Source organism: Lissotriton vulgaris, chromosome 9 (genome assembly GCF_964263255.1).
Source record: "Lissotriton vulgaris chromosome 9, aLisVul1.2, whole genome shotgun sequence".
Taxonomy (NCBI): Eukaryota; Metazoa; Chordata; class Amphibia; order Caudata; family Salamandridae; genus Lissotriton; species Lissotriton vulgaris.
The window spans coordinates 359755520-359775088 of record NC_141697.1 but is presented as its reverse complement, the minus strand read 5'-3'; positions in this window follow the sequence as shown (position 1 = coordinate 359775088).

The window sequence follows — 19569 nt, the reverse complement described above, 5'->3', positions numbered from 1 at the left end:
TTCTTAATTAAAATTCAGGGTCTCGGACTCGGCCAAAACTATGACCCAATTCAATATTTGCCTGTTGTTTGCTGGCCTTATGTTCCTGGACATTGGCATCAGAACATTCTCTAGATGAGCACTTACGTCGCACATTTTAGAATGTATGGCATTGTGGTCACTATCTTTCCTTCCAAACACCATTGTCATTAACAAATCTGATTAAGGGCAGGAAAACAAAAACATAGTCAGTCATGCTAGTGTGGTCTGGGGGTTATAGGGGTGCTGGGCTTGAAGGTCTGATCTTGTGCGACCATTACAAGCCCGGAGGCCATAAAGCAGGGACCAAAACATCAAATGATAAGTGGCATCTGAATGCCACTTCACAAGTGTTATCTCCAGACCATGGATTCTTCACCCTTGACCTCAGTGGGAGAATCACCATAAATTTCTAATGGCCTAAATGTTGTGTTGACCCCCCACACCACAATGTTCAAGGACTTGTGGGAATCAAAGTCCCCCTTATGTGTCATAAAGTGCTTTAGAGTAGGTGTTTCCCTACCACCTCTAATCCCTCTATTTTAGATATTGTAAATATGGATTGATTGACTAGACTTGCTCATGAGATAAATGACCTGGATCTCGGAGGATTACGTTTTAAGTAAGCCTATATCAACATACAATGATGAACTTACCCCATTTATTAGGTCAACAGAGGAGGGCCAGCCTCTGCATAACAATCGGGGATTTATAAATTCAGATAACCAGTCCTGCACACAGGTTCCAGGCTCCATGTCTCCTGAAATTGGCAGATATCGAATTGATCTATAACCTCGCCCCAGTCTGAATCACCGAGCTTGTGTTTCAAGCCCACCACTTTCTTTGATAAAATATTACTATTATTTGAGTCTTTGCTTTGGTCCTGCACAATTATGATCACCTCACCTAGTTCGGGCCCTCTACCCCTTTGGGTGCCTTTAGGCATACCCTCACTCCCGACTGTGTTCCACAGGTGCTGTAAAGAGTGTTATAGATGGGCCTGGGTCTCAGTCAGTCAACTATTGATGTCCCTAATTGACATCACTGACAATAGAATTGATGCTGGAGAAATTTGGGGCACAGGGATTTAAACATGGAGGTTTATATTTAAATTGAAATGTGAAAAGGGGTAGGATTTTTCTGCAGACCAAGTCACACTAAACCCTGTCTCCAAAAGAGTGTGCCTTAGTTTCAGTTCAATGTAGTCAGAATTATTCCCTGTTGGATCATGGGATCTATTGGCATGGATGATGTCAGAGTGAATTAGTGTGTTGCAATTATGGACAGATATTATCAAGTTATGCTTTTTTTAAATGACTCCACTCTCTTCCCCCAGTATTTAGTTTGGGCATATTTGTCAAGTAAACACTACTTATAGTTCTTACTTCTTCTTTGTGACCCTCCACATTTGGTGCAGTCTCCCTTGGGAACTGAGGGTGATACCTCACTGATGTTTGTGTTCCCGAGCGTATTGCATGTGCAATACCTCTGCTAATTGGACCAACAACCTAGCAGAATCTACCCCTGGGTCTTATTGGCAAATGCGCGTGGATTTCTAAAGTTTGAGGTGGAATGTTTGCCCCTGACTCTGGGTAGTCTTGTCTCCAGCAGATTTACGTATATTGCGATTGTCTACCAAGGGGGTATACGTACTGTTGGGAAAGTTAGCATGGACACTACCTCTTACGGAACTTTTCGAGGATATATCGTTATAGTTTCCCAACTTCATCTGACAATGTTACTACTTGAAATCTCAAGTCAGAAATTTAAATCTTGAGACTCTTAATTCATATAAATATGTGAGCAGTTTCAGCATTGCCAGCTACCCCTACCCCAAGGTCCATAACAGGTTAGTCCATCAATTTGCAATCAACTGCTGGCCTCACTAATGTTCTCTCCCATGCCGCTACTTGGCTGAAGTTCTAATAAAGCTGGATATCTGTTGGTGCATAGCATTGCCGGCTGCAAAGGTAGAGGGGGAAGCCTTTTTCTACCTCAGCTTTGCCCCGCGGCCTGCCCCTCCGGAAGATAAACATCCCGGCGCTATCTGAGGCTCTGTTACATACGCGCCCGGCTCCTCTGTTTGTGATCTCGGGGAGGGGGGGCAGTGGAGTGCACAACGCTTGGGTTAGCCAGGGGGTTGGCTCTTCTTCCAAACCCCCTGCTTATACACATCAGCAATCCTCTCCTTCTAACCCCTGATTCTCGGCCACTCTGAAAGATTTGAAACTGGGTTGTAAAAAATTGGAACACTGCTGGTGTGTGGTGTATTGTCCTGCTGATAAAACTGCCCTTCGCTCTGCTCAGAGAGACTATTATGTAGCCATCAGGAAAGCTAATTGCAACTTCTTTGCGGAGCGGATTGCAAAAGCCAACAATAAGTAAGGAGATCTTTTCTATTGTCAGAAGCTTTTTGTCTCCCTGCGCTGAACAAAAAGCTCTTCCGGTCTCCCCCCAATGGTGTGAGGAGTTGTCCTCCTTTTTTATTGACAAAATACAGTCTATTCATCACAGTTTAGGGACTTTTTCCATGGAGCAGAGTATTGCTCTCTCGACATCCCTTCCTCAGGGTACCCACTTCTTCATTTTCTCATTTTTTGCCCGCGGAGGGGCCTGATATATTAGCCATTCTTAAATCTCTCAAGTCAGGCTCCCCCCACAGACCCTTGTCCGGCTAGAGCCTTAGCTGGGGTGGCCAAGATTGTGAAACCAGAAGCAGTTGCTATTATAAATTTATCTCTTCAGTCTGCCACTGTCCCGTGGCAATGGAAACAGGCTAAACTTCTTCATCTCCTCAAAGAACCTACTGCAGACCCCTGTGTACCTACCAACTACCACCCTATCCCTCTGTTGCTGGCCTTGGCTAAAGTTTGTGAAAAGGTGGTCTTTCGCCAGCTTGAGGCCTTTGTTGAAGCCTCTGGGGCACTTCATCCATCCCAATCCGGGTTTAGATCCTCTTACAGCACAGAGAAGGTGCTGGTTGAAATCGCTGAGGCGAATAGGGAGTGCCTGGACAGAGGTGGCAGGGTGGCCCTGATTTTGTTGGACCTCTCTGCCACCTTCGATACGGTGTCACACAAGCTCCTTCTCGCCTGGCTCCCATCCATTGGTATTGCCGGTCCCGCCTGGGATTGGACAAAATCTTTTTTGGATGAGCGCACTCAGCAGGTCTGGATACCTCCCTTCTCATCCTCCGCTAGGAAGTTATCTACCGGGGTCCCTCAGGGCTCCATGCTGAGTCCTCTGCTTTTTAATATCTATGTGACCCCCCTGATTTGCCTAGCAGAGGAGCTGGGTGCTAACATTTTAGCCTACCCGGACAACACCCAGCTCCTATTCACATGGAAGGGCTCCGACCTGGGCACTGACATCGCCCAGAGGTGCCTCTCAGATGTGTTCAATTGGCTTGCACAGGCCCAACTTTAGTGCAACGAGGAGAAGTCGGAGGTACTTTTGTATAGTCAGTTCCCTCCCTCTTCAGTGAAGCCATATGGCCTCCGGATTTCCCTTGCCCCAACTCTGAAGGCGGTCCAGCAAAGAACTTAGGGGTCTGGTTCGGAGATGATCTCCGGTTTTCAGATCACATTAAAAAAACTTACCGGTGTCTGCTTCGGCACTCTTAAGACCCTTAGAAGGCTCTTCCCTTTGTTACCGAGGCTTGCTAAGAAAATGGTTGCTCGGGCCCTTATCCTTTACCAGGCTCGATTATGCAAATGCTCTGTTCAGCGGTATCCCCGGCTATTTGATGAATAATCTACAAACGGTACAGAATGCGGTGGCTAGACTTTTATTTAATATCTCTAGGAGATCCAGTGTGCGGCTTCATCTGCGCGATCTGCACTGGCTCCCTGTGGCCCAGCGGGTGCAGTTCAAAGATCTTACCCTAGCCCATAGAGCCTTCCATGGCGTGGGGCCCTCTTATATCAGGAAGCGCTTTGCTTTCTATAATCCTAGCCCCTCTCTGCGATCAGCTTCACTATGTCGGATGGCAATTCCCCGGTTTCGCAAAACTCGGCTGGGGGGCCAGTCTCTCTCAGTGAAAGCATCTACTTTATGGAACACTCTTCCTGACGAGCTGCGGCAAACCCAGAACTAGCGTTTTCTTAAGAAATTACTTTAAACTCATCTTTTCAAACAGCTCAGTTAATTAATCTTTGTTCTCTCTGCCATAGCCTACTCACGTGCCAGGACACTCCAGAGTATTAGTGCACGCTACAAATCATTTATGACATAGCATGTAACATATAACATAACAGTAAGCATGGGCTGAAAATTCATTCGGCTCGCGGAATTTGCAGATTTTCCGCGATTTCCCGATCCGCAGGGACGAATTTCAGCCAAGCACTTACAGGGTTACAGCAGCAGGTGCAAAATTGAAGCTAATTATTTGTAACTTTTTACAAAAGGGTACAAAGAAATTAACTTCAACTTGGGCACCTGCTGCTGTAAGCCTGTAAGTGCTTCCTGGCGCCTCGTTGCCTACTTGCAACTATTCTCTGACCCTGCTCTGACCCTTGAAGCAGGGTCAGAGAATAGTTACAAGTAGGCAATGAGGCGCCTGTCACAAAAATTAAACCTCAACAGGAAGCACTGACAGATATAAACACAAGCATTTGCAATGCAATAGGTCTCCCATTAGGAAAGTTTGAGTTATTGGTCTTGTAAATGACAATTTTTTTTATTTATGTGTTGGTTTTGAAAATAGCTAAACTATTAGCTTTGTCATTTACAATGCCAATAGCTATAACTTTCGCAAATGTGACACCTATAGCATTTTTACTGCAACATGTTTTGTATTTACGTGACTTAGCTGTATTGATATTACAAATTACAATGGCTTTTAATTTTTTTAAATACTTAATACTTAAATAAAAGTGATTTTAATTTATAATGGCAATAGCTTAAACTTTTGTAAATAACTTTTGTGAAGATTATGTTCAGTGTATTTTATTGTGACAAAAATCAAAGAACAGAAGTGAAATATTAACATCTTTTTGTGACATTTGTAATAAAGCTTGAAACATTGAGAGAACATATTTCAACCAGTTGTTGTTGAATGGTTGCAGAGATTGATGCTGGGGTGGCGCTGAGTGGTGCTGTGGTGGTGCTGAGTGGTGCTGTGGTGATGCTGAGCGGTGCTGTGGTGGTGCTGAGTGATACTGGGATGGTGCTGAGTGATGCTGTGGTGGTGCTTAGTGGTGCTGTGGTGGTGCTGAGTGATAATGTGGTGGTGCTGAGTGATGCTGTGGTGGTGCTATGTGATGCTGTGGTGGCACTGAGTGGTGCTGTGGTGGTGCTGATTGGTGCTGTGGTGGTGCTGAGTGATGCTGTGGTGGTGCTGAGTGATGCTGTGGTGGTGCTGGGTGGTGCTGTGGTGGTGCTGAGTCATAATGTGGTGGCGCTGAGTGATGCTGTGGTGGTGCTGAGTGATGCTGTGGTGGCGCTGAGTGGTGCTGTGGTGGTGCTGAATGGTGCTGTGGTGGTGCTGAGTGATGCTGTGGTGGTGCTGAGTGGTGCTGTGGTGGTGCTGAGTGATGCTGTGGTGGCGCTGAGTGATGCTGTGGTGGTGCTGGATGGTGCTGTGGTGGTGGTGCTGAGTGATAATGTGGTGGTGCTGAGTGATGCTGTGGTGGCACTGAGTGGTGCTGTGGTGGTGCTGATTGGTGCTGTGGTGGTGCTGAGTGATGCTGTGGTGGTGCTGAGTGATGCTGTGGTGGTGCTGGGTGGTGCTGTGGTGGTGCTGAGTCATAATGTGGTGGCGCTGAGTGATGCTGTGGTGGTGCTGAGTGATGCTGTGGTGGCGCTGAGTGGTGCTGTGGTGGTGCTGAATGGTGCTGTGGTGGTGCTGAGTGATGCTGTGGTGGTGCTGAGTGGTGCTGTGGTGGTGCTGAGTGATGCTGTGGTGGCGCTGAGTGATGCTGTGGTGGTGCTGCATGGTGCTGTGGTGGTGCTGAGTGATAATGTGGTGGTGCTGAGTGATGCTGTGGTGGCACTGAGTGGTGCTGTGGTGATGCTGAGTGGTGCTGTGGTGGTGCTGAGTGATGCTGTGGTGGTGCTGAGTGATAATGTGATGGTGCTGAGTGATGCTGGGGTAGCTCTGAGTGATGATGTGGTGATGCAGGGGGCAGAAAGGCACAAAACGCAGTCTAACAAAGGGCAGAAGGGCAGAAAAACAAGGGGAAAACAAGTCTAACAGAGGGCAGAAGGGCACAAAAAAACAGTCTAACAGGACAGAAGGGCAGAAAAACAAGGGAAAAACGAGTCTAACAGAGGGCAGAAGGGCACAAAAAACGAGTCTAACAGGGGACAGAGAGGCACAAAAACGACTATTACAGAGGGCAGAAGTGCACAAAAAACGAGTCTAACAGAGGGCAGAAGGGCACAAAAACAAGGGAATAACAGAGGGCAGAAGGGCACAAAAAACGAGTCTAACAGAGGGCATAAGGGCAGAAAAACAAGGGAAAAATTAGTCTAACAGAGGGCAGAAGGGCACAAAAAACCAGTCTAACAGGGGGCAGAAAGTCAGAAAAACAAGGGAAAAACGAGTCTAACAGAGGGCAGAAGGGCAGAAAAACAAGGGAAAAACAAGTCTAACAGAGGGCAGAAGGGCACAAAAAAAGAGTCAAACAGGGGGCAGAATGAATCCTGCCCTGCGTGTTTGTCCACGAAGATGCCACCTTTTTGTGCAATACCTCTACTCAAATGGAGTACTTTCTACTGTCTAATCAGTAAGTGCTCCCTCGTTGGCTAAATGTATAGGGGCAGATTTACAATAACTGGCGCATCCCCAGGGATGCGCCAGTTATTGTGCGCCGCAGCTCCGCCACCCATGGTGCGCCGCATTTACAATGCGGCGCACCATGTGGCAAAAATAGCACAGATGTATCACGCATCTGTGCCGTGAAAGCAGCGCATTGCTGGAGCTGCGTCGCAAGCGCGACACAGCTCCAGCAATGCTCTGGGGGACCCTATCTCCCCAATGCTGCGTCAAGCCTTGCGCCTGCTTCAAGCAGGCGCAGGGTTTTGACGCAGCATTGGCCTAAAAGTGACTGAGTGAAATCTTGTAGATTTCACTCAGCCACTTTTAGGAGGCGTTCCTGCGCAGGAATGCCCTCCCCTGTGCCGGAAAGCCTCCTGATGGTATAGGGCTTTACAACGTGACGCATCTCTCAGATGGGTCATGTTGTTAATACCCAGCACCATGGCGCATCTTTTGTGCTGCCGCTGCGTCACAAAAAAGTGATGCAACTGCGGCGCAAAAGAGGCGCAAGCTGCTTGTAAATCTCCCCCATCGTGCTTTTATTACACTGTAGCTGCGTAAAGGGCCAGAAGATGTGTCTCCAGTGACCATGTGTGCCTGTGCCTGTGTTACAGGCACACATGGTCACTGGAGACAAATCTTCTGGCCCTTTACGCAGCTGCAGTGTAGTAAAAGCACTATACATTTACCCAATGAGGGAACACTTACTGGATTAGCCAGTAGAAAGTACTCCAGGGCAAATCGCAAATAAATCCGCAATTTTGCGTGAAAATTTGCGAATTCGCTGATTTTTGTGCGATTTTGCAGGGAAATCCGTGAATTCGCGGAACGCGAATTTTCGCAAATTTCGCCCATGCTTAGACAGAACCGGAAAGGCAGAGAAGCTAATTATGCTGAGAAAGCAAAGATAATGCAGTTCGTTGGGTTGTGGAAAGTGAGTTTTGAGATGTGCAGTGGGTGGTATTCAGGCAAAATATTGAGTTAGAAATTCGACTTACACAAATATCGAGTTGTAAATATTGTGACAAAGAAATATTGACAGCAAGAATATCGACAGCAAGAATATCGATTTTAAGGTAAGAAATGTTGTTTTAAAAAATATAGAAGTCATTAATATCATTTTCAAAAACATAGTTGTTTAAAATATAGATTTTTTATTACTGTTACGTATTTTAGTATATATTTTTAATGTATGTGATGTATTTTTTTGCATACGTTTCGTTTATGTTTTTTTAATATATGTGTTAAATTTTTTGTAGTTATCAATTTATTTTATTTTAATAAACATTTTTGTTTTTTAGTTCTGTATCGGGTTGTGGTTTTGTAGGGGAATAGGGTGGGACGTAAGTTAATTATAATAAATGAATGATTATTTTGTATTTAATAATATTTAGTTACTTGAGATTTTATAGTGTTGAGTAGAAGTAATTTATTTTTAGTTAATTAATAATTAGCTGTTACTTAATATTAATTAATTAATTGAACATTAAGGGGTCCATTACGATGCCGGGCGGATTCCCTCCGCCAGGCTGGAGGTGGCTACCGCCAGCCTGGCGGAGGAAATCCGCCCGACATCATCAGCCCAATTACCCCCGCCATATTAGGATGGCGGAGGGGACCGTGGCGGTGTGAAACACCGCCCGCCTGTTTTCCGCCCCGGTCGCCTAGCGGCCGGGGCGGATAACCTGTAACATGGTGGCGATGTCTTTTAGACTCCGCCCGCCATATTACAATGGGTTTTGCACAATGCATTTCCATGGCGGCAATGCCGCCACGGAAAGGCATGCAGAGACTCCCTGCGGGGGCCCCTTGAGGGCCCCCTGGGAGTCCGTGGCTTGGGGAGTGCACATGGGGGGCACCTATGGTACCCCCCGCATTTCAGTGTGCAACATGGCAGGCACCACGCTGTGCCTGTCATGTTGCGCTTTGCAAAGTACAACATGCACTTTTACCATTGCGGCGGGCGGAGATTCCTGCTCCGCCCGCCGCAATGGTAAACATACAGGATGCACCCGTCTGTGTGGCGGGCGCATCCTAATGCCATTGTCGGTACCCCCGCACTGTTAGCAGGCGGTCCACTTCTCCGTTAGGGAGGCGGGCGGCCAAAGCCCGCCCGCCATCCTAATGGACCCCATAGTATGGAAATGGTGTAATTAATTTTAGGTGCGGGTTGTGGAGTTTGTAGGGGTAAAGGGTGTGCAGTGACTTATGTTTAATCAATTAATAATTATGACCTGATTACTCAGGTCCATCCGACATTATTTGGGAACTGGGATCGAACGACCTCCTGTTGTCGGTCCTAACCCAGCAGTTAAGATGCGACCAAACACTGTTTGATCGCATTCCTATTCTTTGCAATGGGAGCATGCATTTTAACCACAATGCATGCTCTGATTGTAAAGAGCTGAGGTGCAGCTCAACGCTGAAGGGATCAACAGGAGACACACATTAGGTGCCCCCTAGGCCACTTTCCGGAGGCCTTGCACCCATGGGTGCCCCTAAAGTTTGAATCCCACAGCATTTCTGTGTTGGAAAGGCTGGCAAAGAAAGGGGTTGGAATCTGCCATCGTAATCCCTCTGGCAGAAAAAACTGCCCGAGGGATTACTGGAGGTTTTACGAATGGCAGATGGGCTCTCCGAGCCCGTCAGAGGCCATTCGGAAATCCGGTTCAGATTCTTTTCTGACCAACTCCATCAAACTGGGTTGATCGGAAAGGAATCTGAACGGAACATGTTGATGCCGTCGGAACACCTCTGACCGACTGTCTGAGCCATTTCCGACCGCATCAAAATCAGCCCCTAATTTGGTAATTAATATCATTAAAATAATTAATTGAAAATTAAATATGAATTGTGTAATTAATTATAGGTGCGGGTTGTGGGGTTTATAGGTGTAAAGGGTGGGAAGTAGTCTTTGTTTAATTAATTAATAATTAGTTGATCATTAATATTAATTAATGAGGGTAATTGTATTATTTTTGTGCATGTGGGTTTAGGTTTTATAGGGATAAAGGGTGGGGAGTAAAATATTTTTACTTACTTCATAATTTGTTGTTAAATACGATTAGTTTTTTAACTGAAAATACATTTTAATTGTGTAATAATTATTTTTACAGATTAATTTTAGCTGTGGGTTGTGGGGATTATAGGGGTAAAGTGTGGGAAGTTAAATAATGTGTATGTGGTTTAATTTGTTTTTTAAATAATAATATTTCTTTAATTGAATTTTAATTATGTTAATTATGAAAATATATATTTTTTTAATTTAGATGTGGGTTGTGAATTGTGTGGTGTTATAGGGTAGGAAGTAAATATTCTCAATGTATGTAATAATTAATGTTTTTGTTTCTAAATAATTTCTAACTACAAATATTTATTTATTTGAAAATTATTTTTTAATTTTATTCAATATATTATTTGTAGGTACTTGTCATATGTATTCAACAATATAATATGTTTTCATTGTTAATATTTAATACATTTGTATTTTAAAGTTTAACATATTTATATATTGTTTTATTTATTTTGTTATTTAAATATTTTTTGTTTGTTGTTATTTTGCTCGTTTTTAATTTTGAACTGACTGGAGTTGAAATATGAATGTTTACCCTTCCGCAATCCAACACTTTCCCTACTGTTGCACTCACTGTAGTGGGAATAGTAATGTTTACCCCTCCGCTATCCAACACTTTCCCTACTGTTGCACTCATTGGAGTGGGAATATTAATTTTTACCCCTACGCTATCCAAAACTTTCCCTCCTGTTACACTCATTGTAGTAGGAATAGTAATTTTCACCCCTCCGCTACCCAACAGTTCCCCTATTGTTGCACTCAATGGAGTGGTAATAGCATTTTTTTACCCCCCGGCTATCCAACACTTTCCCCACAGTAAATGTTATCCCTCTGATATGCAACACTTTCCCTATGTTTGCCCTCACTGGAGTGGGAATAGTATTTTTTACCCACTGCTATCTAACACTTTCCCGACTGTTGCACTCATTAGAGTGGGAATAGTAATTTTTACCCTTCTGCTATCCAACATTTTCCCTACTGTTGCACTGACTGGAGTGGAAATAGTACATTTGCACCTTTTGCTATCCAACAATTTCTCTACTGTTGCAATCACTGGAGTGGCAATAGTAGTTTTTACCCCTCAGCTATCCAACACTTTCCCTACTGTTGCACTAATTGGAGTGGGAAATTTAAGTTTAAAGATTTTTAAATAGTTGAATGTTTTAATTTATAATAGAATGTTTTTTTTAAATAGATGTTATTTTATTGGTATATGTATATATATTTGTTTACGTTGTATATAATTGAAAATGATAAAATACATTAAAATTATAAGTTTAATCAATGTTTTAAAGTAAATATATATATATAGAGATGAATTAATATACATGTGTTTTATTTTTAAATTACATTTCTTGTGATATTTCTTAAAATATATATTAAATCAAATTTTTCCTAAAGTTAATTTTATTGCTTAATATATATATATATGTGTGTGTTCTTATATAGCGCTCGACTTATCCTAGGGCATCTCGGCGCTTGCATTAGGAACCCGTCCTGGCTTTTCCCTGTGAGATAACCCGTACTGGGCATCCCCAAGGTGAAAGCCAGGTATCCCGCCGCGGGGGGGGGGGGGGGTGCGTTGTGGAGATTAAGCAAGCTTAATGTCCAGAGTTGCATAGTGTGAACCCATGATTAGAGTGGGCACCGAAGCGAGAATTATCGAGTCCGTGGACAATTGGGCTCACGACCCTGCCGTGTCGGGAATTGAACCCTGGTCCTGGGTCTGACCTCTGCTTCAGGGTTTGCCTCCTCTAACCAGTGAGCCACACTTCTAGATATTTTGTACAACAATATTTATGAGTACAATATTTTTTTTAAATATTTTTGTACTTACCAATATAGGTATAGGATGTAGATGTTTTTTACATACATTTTTTGGTTATGATATTTTTTGTATGGGGACATTTTGGGTGGCGATATTTTGTCAATGTACCGCAGTGAGTTGAGTGCAGGACCTGACTGCAGGCGAGACTCTATGGGCAACTGCCCCTGCCTAAAGTCCTTGTACAGTGGAGGATGAGCACCTGTAGTGGGTGGTGAATAGGGACTGGAGGTTAGACACGTCACCCCCTGCTGTGCATTGCCAAAGGCTGCACAGCAGGTCAGGCCCTGTGACCAAACCCTGCTATTCACAGAATTTCACACTGTGGCTTGGGAAAAAAGTGTATTATAAAAAAACATAGAAATTCAGAGAAAAAACAAAGTTAAAAATGAGTCATGGATTTTGCTCCATCTAGACAGAACCACTGAAATTCGCCAGTAATATTCTACAATGCATAGCTCCTGTTTGCTGTCATCCACTAAACACCCATTTGCATTTGCACTGGAAAAAAACATCATCACGCACAATTTGAATATATTTTAAAGAAATTGAGTAATTAGTTGTGCAAAATGTTATGGCATGCTGTGTAAGTACTATGTCCACCATTGTCTCCATTCTGTGACTTAAGCACTCCACTGTAGCAGTTGATTCTATCAGGGTACCAGGCAGAGCAGTCCAAGGCCTACTCAGGAGAGATGGTGTGTTAGTAATTGACATTTGCTGGGCACGCAATAATAATAATAAATGATAGTCTAGTCAGTGCTTTTCCTTTGAAAAAGGAAAAGTACATTTATTACACACACACTAATATATACTATGCATTAATTTACACATATATGTATATCAGGCAGACGGAATTACCTTAGGTGACATTTTAAAATTACATTTGACCGCTATTGGGTCATGAACCCCGAAATCACAGTAACCCCCGACTATACCTCATATAACATCACAATATAGGGGATAGCAATAGCACTTTAAATAAAGTAGGCCTATCAGCTTTGTCAAGGGCTCATCACAACAATAAAATACAGCAAGCCTATTAGCTTTGTCGGGGGTCAACACATCACAATATAAGAAAAGCCTTTCAGCTTTATCAAAGGATCATCACAAAAACATATAAGGCAAGCCAATTTGGTTTACTGTCAATTTCTTGCAATCTCTCCGCAGCTTCCTATTTCACATGGTCAGTGACGGCTACCGCCCCTCTCCCTGAATACCCACATCAACCCAGAACACAACGACACTGAACATGATTGTCTGTGGAAGACGGGGGTCGCAAGACCCCCCGGCCGTATTTATTAAGATACAAATAATAAAATTGTTAAACAAAATATACAATTTTTTATGCAAAAATATTCAGGAACATTTAGATACATTCATATTGACAAGTGTGATCAGCTAGCCTTAACAAGATTCTAATACAGCTAGTTTCCTAACCGAATCTAACATCCTCATCTGAAAATGTTTGCATACTAACATTTATGGCGATATGGCAAGGTCGCTAACCGGTGTCAGGTCTTACAAGCTGCGCCCCTACGCAGGTGCGCATGCGCAGCCGGGCCCGTTAATTACCCGGTCCACCCATGCCGCCGAGCCCGTTTTTTACTCGGTCCACCCATGCAGCCGAGCCCGTTAATTACTCGGTCCACCCATGCAGCCGAGCCCGTTAATTACTCGGTCCACCCGTGAACTCCATTTAACCACTGAAGGAGGGCCCTAACTTGCGTCACCATCTGCCCCTGAAGTTCTAGGAGGGGCCAGTGACCCCTCCTCCCCCTGGGCGGACACCTCCAAAGGATGATGCCGCCCCCTCAGGCCTTAAAATAGCTGCTCACCGGTCATGACCTTACCGCATGTCCAATACCCTAATAAATACGACGACCTTTGGATAAAAGGAACTAAAGGACAGCTACACTATCTACAACAACATGTCATGACATACCATCATCAGGCTACTATGGGACAAAAGGCCTAAACAAAACAGCAAATATTATTTACATTTTAACACTTCTCCCCAAGCGGGAAGCCAATACTCCGTACACGAGAGATATATACAATTACAGTCTACACCAAACATTATAACCGCATTTATGCTTCAATTATACATCCTAAAAGGGAAACACTTGATTAATAACAAAACAGGTATACATTAATGCACAAAACAGCTTTGCTCCAGGGATGGTGGGTGGGGAAAATTAGGAGGCCCGAGCGCGGGGCACGACCAGTGTGGGGGAGCATCAGGCGACAAGAAGGGCCAACTGAGCGCTCCCCCCTCCTTTATTCCCGGGGACGCGGGGAGAGGGAGGGCCGCCCACTCCCCCCACCCCCGACACCCACCCCTTTGACCCGGAAGACTGCACCACGCCTTCCGGATCAGGGATTGGGCGCCGGCCGATCGGTGGTGTGGTGCACACCTCCCGCGTAATCATTGGATGCCGGGAGATCACGCCCCCACATCACCGGGAGGCAAGGGGGGAGGGGATCGCCGCACCGCCATGCGGGCGGGGGAGCCAAGGGCCCCCCCTTTTCATTATAAACAGCATATAAGAAGCGATCTGACGTGGCTTTCGGGGACCTAATAAAAAATCCCTAGGATCCATGTCATCTGACTTGTAGGGACACGTGTGGTTTCACCTGTGACAGTGTTAAGGTTCTTAGCCAGTCTCTGCATAACTTCCAAACACTATATGATGTCACCACCCCTGGATGTTCTCGTTGTACACAGCTTGAGTCGGGCCTATAGATTCTAAAGTCTTCAGTGGTACCCTTGAATCTTAACTGAAACCTGTTTGTGTCGATAGGCCAAACAAACCATCCCTTCCAATTGGGGTCGGTTGAATTATATGAAACTTCGTGCATGATATCATCTAGTGCTCCCTCATCATTTTCTGTATAGTTTTGCCATCCCTCAAAGTGTGTTAGAGAGGGAATACGAGGTGTATTTAGGTCCTTAATGTTGGTTAACCCAAGACAGGAAGTCTGTTTCACGGTGTTGTTCAGGAAAATCATTTGTTGTGATATGTATGCTCTAAATAGTGCCTCAGTACCCTGAACCTGCCATTCTTTATATCTCAGATTGATTTTATGTCAATGGTGTCTTCCCATAAGTAGAAACCCAGTTCAGACAGTTGGGCAATGAAAGACGCAGAATATATCTGTTTCGTGACAGTGAGCATATTTTTCTTCGACGATGTTGGTGCAAGTAGTCCTGGGTTTAGCTATAGACAGAGTCCTTAGTACATTAGGGTACCATGATTTTACGGTCTTTGCAGTCCAGGTCCAAAGTCTTGCTCTCCTTCATGTTCTGTGATGCCACTGTCATGTAGTTCCTATAAACCTGTATAGAACCTGTGTGCTTAGACAATATAGACTGTGGGATTGGTGTCCAGACTGATTCCAAACACCCCCACCAGGTATGGATGCCTGTGTGCCAGCTAGCTCACAGTGCCACTGTAAACTCCTCTTACCAAGGAGAGAATAGCTCTTGGCAACTATTGAACATGACAACTTTGTTCAATCAGGGATCGTGGAAACACTCCAGTACTTTTCGCTCAGTCACTCGTGCTCACTTTGTCTCGGAGAAATACACAGATTAAATGGTGGGTACATTTTCAATAAGCATTTATTGAACCAGCGTCATTCTAGTGTAAAATAAGTGTGCTGAAACAACCATAAGACAGAAACAGCTAAAAACGTATATACTTATTACTGACTATAAGCACCAGCAGAGTAAATGGATGGTAGATTTCTACCATAGTGCTAAAACAATGACTATATGCAAGTATTTAAGTACATGACAATAATAATGCGTACTCCTACGATGCAACCCTAAATAGATGTACCTAGGTGTACCTAGCATTAATGTAGGTGTAAAGACAAGAATCCCCCTAGGATGAAGCCAATCCCATTGTCTGAAGTGAGAGGCTGTGAGACCCTGTCTTGGTCTCGAGATGGACAACCCGCAAGGGATGTTAGACCACTGCAAGTGTTAGTGTCTGCGTGCAGGAATCTCAGCGTCTCCCGTCAGTGTGTCAGCATGGAAATCTTTTTCTCCTCTGCCTGTCCGGCAAAGATATGGTGTATATATACCCAAAAGGTACCCTTAGGGGATTCTACCTTGAAATGAATGAAATGAAATTTGATTTGTAGAGCACATGGCTGCCCGAAAGCGTCCCAGCGCTTGCTTAGGGAACCCGTCCTGGTATTCCCCTGCGAGATAACCCATTACTGGGCATCCCCAAGGTGAAAGCCAGGCATCCCGCTGTGAGGGGCCGTTGTGGAGATTAAGCAAGCTATTGCCCAGAGTTACAGAGTGGGACTCCATGATTGGAATAGGCACCAAGGCGAGAATTGTCAGGTCCGGGGAAATTTGAGCCCAAGACCCGCCGAGGTGGGGCATTGATACCTGGTCCGGGCCAGACCTCTGCATCAGGGTCTGCCGCTCCAACCACTTGAGCCACACTTCTCCACTTACTGTGTCATGTCAGTGGAGGATAACAGAAGGCATGACACTTATGCATAGTTAGTTTGCAAAAGATGGTAGTCCTGCTGTGATTCTAAGAATCCTCATCTATAATCAATGAGGGTAGTTTTCGGGGAAAACCACACAACATTTATGCAGCGCTTAACTAGGTAAAAGATCGATACCAAAACCCATTATGTAGTGTAATGGTAGAAGAAATGTAGGTGAAAGGTTAGGGGATACTCAAGTCTACATTGGGGTACTCTATGAAATATAACACCACTTTTATGCTCTGTTGAAGAAGTGGGTGTGGTACACTCCTGTGTCTCACCTCAATACTGGTTCTGATCAGTTTTCCCCCCTTCTCTGCTGGGTTTGGCTCTAGTCTGGCTAGCGACACAATAGGCTGGTGTCAGGTGTCTTTGTGAGTGCTGGGGAAAGTCTCTTTGAACTCCTCCTTAGTCATCCTTTCCGGGAGACCCACTTGCCTCTACACCCAGGCCTTTTTGTGCACCGTCTGACTCCAGTACTATGTCCCAGAGAGAGGGCCATCTGCAGTCCGGGCAGTTGTAAACTACCAGAAACATTAGTCAAGTGGCATTTCTGAAGTAATAAAGTAAACTCCGACCTCACATTAAAGAAGACTTTAAATAAGACTTTAAATCACAAACTACCACTCCAAATTTAGCAATTAATACATGTAACAATGTAACTCAATGATTCCCTATGGCAGCAGCCAACCTTGCTACAGAGAAAATTGTTTGGGGGGTTTGTCACTGATAAGACGTTCAAAATTAATTTCTACATGCCTTACTTTTAAACATCTGCACCCTGACTCGATGGGCAATTAGGCCTACATAGGGGTGATTTGTTAATATTTAAAAGGAAGGCTTAGACCAAATGCGGAGTTTAAAACTGCCACAGGCAGGCTACATGTGGGCAGTTATTAGGCTGTGCCGACTAGTCTCTCACATACATCCTACACCTGTGTGCACATGTATGTGCACACATGTTCACATGTAGCCAGCCTAGTACCCTTCAGTGCAGCAGCCTCACAGTGGCCTTTTCTTCAAAGGGGATACAGGAGGTCAGCATTTGCAGTCCGATTTGCCATGAAATTACTGGAAGTGAGACTCAGGTAGTGTGACTCACAGTAAAGGTCCAAAAATCTGGTAAGCCAAAGCAAAGAATCCTGCTGTACTACATGGGTGGAGCATATTTGCAACAATAGGTCAATCTATCTATCTATCTATCTATCTATCTATCTATCTATCTATCTATCTATCTATCTATCTATCTATCTATCTATCTATCTATCTATCTATCTATCTATCTATCTATCTATCTATCTATCTATCTATCTATCTATCTATCTATCTATCTATCTATCTATCTATCTATCTATCTATCTGTCTATCTGTCTGTCTATCTATCTCGATGTCTCTTTCTCTCTCTGTCTATATATTTATGTATTTATTTATAGAGCTATTTATGCTGAACTGTTCTATGGGCTGACAGAGCGGCAGAGTCTGCCGACCCTGCCTACCCAGGCCTTACCTGAACTTCAGTGAGTGGGTATTTGGTGCTCTCGGTCCGCAGCCCACAGCCATTGAGGAATACTGAGTTGTAAGGTGTCTTGGCTCTCTTTCTTCCTTCGGAGCAAAGCTGTGGATAGGTCGTGCATTACTTTTGGGGCGTGGCAAATATGTTTGCTCTTTCTCTCAGGGAGCATTTTTAAATGAGAGCAGTGACAGTCTCATAGAGGTATACTGGCGCATCATGAGACATGTCCTGCAATCAAGTTCTGTTTTGTGTACCAACTCCATCATGAATGCCATAATATGTTATTATTTTAGACCAATCTAAGATAGTGTGTACTTGCTGTTTCCAGGTTTTCTGTTTCCTGCCTTGCTCTATAAAAGAAAAAAGTTGAATTCTGGTCTCCTCTGTGTTGCAACTCAGTTAGAATTATTTTTCACCAGTTCGTCGCCTCTTGTATTTTTGCCACTTTAGCTTTTCTTGGATGCAGTCAGGACCGTTTTTTGCTTCAGAGGACTTTGTGGTCATTTCATGTTTCTGAGTTTGTGGTCATTTTCCTTGGAACAACTTCTGCTGCTACAGTTGAGGCACAGACGTTTTTGATGCCATAAGTCTTTTTCCTCCTTCTGAAGCTGCTCTTTGCTGCAAACACCTGTTTCTTCCACGTAAATTGTATCATGTGGGAATACTGTGGCTGCAAGGAGGGGCGTGGGAATCCTACCTTAGGGAAAACAGAAACCACCTACTGAAGAATATGCCATGTCCAGACATTGACAATTGGTTTTCCAGCTTCTGTTTTAATAGCCTTTTGCTGTGCATAGAAGCGGGCAGTCACTATGCCTGACAGTAGACGGATAGCCAATCTCCTGCTTGCGACAAGCCTTTAGCTAGACCCAGGGGCTGGCAGTGCACAATTGTGCTTGTCCATGCACGGAGAATTTGGTACATGTGTTGGTCACCAACAGAGGATTATGGCAGCTTCTCACTGCCAAAGGTAGAGCAGATTTAGAATAAAGTGTATTCTAAATACCACAGTCAACAACTTAGGGCCCTATTAGGATGGCGGACGGACCTACGTCCGTCTGCCACCCCAGTGGAGGAGGAACCGTCCGCAGGGGCAGCGGTGGTCCCTCCGTGCAAATTAGGATCTGACCGCCACCCTGGCGGTCACATCCTGTATGTTTACATTGCGGCGGGTGCTGCTTGAAGCAGCACCCACCGTAATTTTAAAAATGCATGCTTCGCATTTGCATGCACAAAGCGGCAGGCACCGCACAGTGCCTAACGCTTTTTGCATGCAAATGCAGGGGGGTACCATAGGTACCCCCATGTGCATCCCCCACCCCACGTCACCCTGGGGACCCGCAACGGGCTCCAAAAGAAATCACCGTATGCCTTTCCACGGCGGAGAGCCGCAGCAGAAAGGCATCTGTTCACCTCCATCCTAATATGGCTGGCAGTCTCTGTTAGACACTGCCTCCATATTAGAGCTTTTCCGCCGCGGCCATCCTAATCTGGCGGCGGTTCTTTGAAGGCTCCGCAGTGTTTTTTCCGCATCCTCCGGGCCGGCGGACACTTCCGCCGGCTCGGAGGATGCGGAAAAACCGCAATCCTAATGACCCCCATAGTTATGGCTTTGGACCAAATTTGTTCAAACCACTGAAATCTGCTGATTATGGTATGCACCACACACAATGCACACCATCACTCCTGTTGCCCACCATACACAAAACACTCATTTGCAAATACCACTGGAAAAAAGAATTGAGGGAGGAGCTTAAAATGCATACAAAGATACATACATACAGGCACACACACAAATAGATATGGCCTGGCTCAGAAAACCACTGAAATACTGAAATTCACTACAAATGGCAAACATGCTCGGA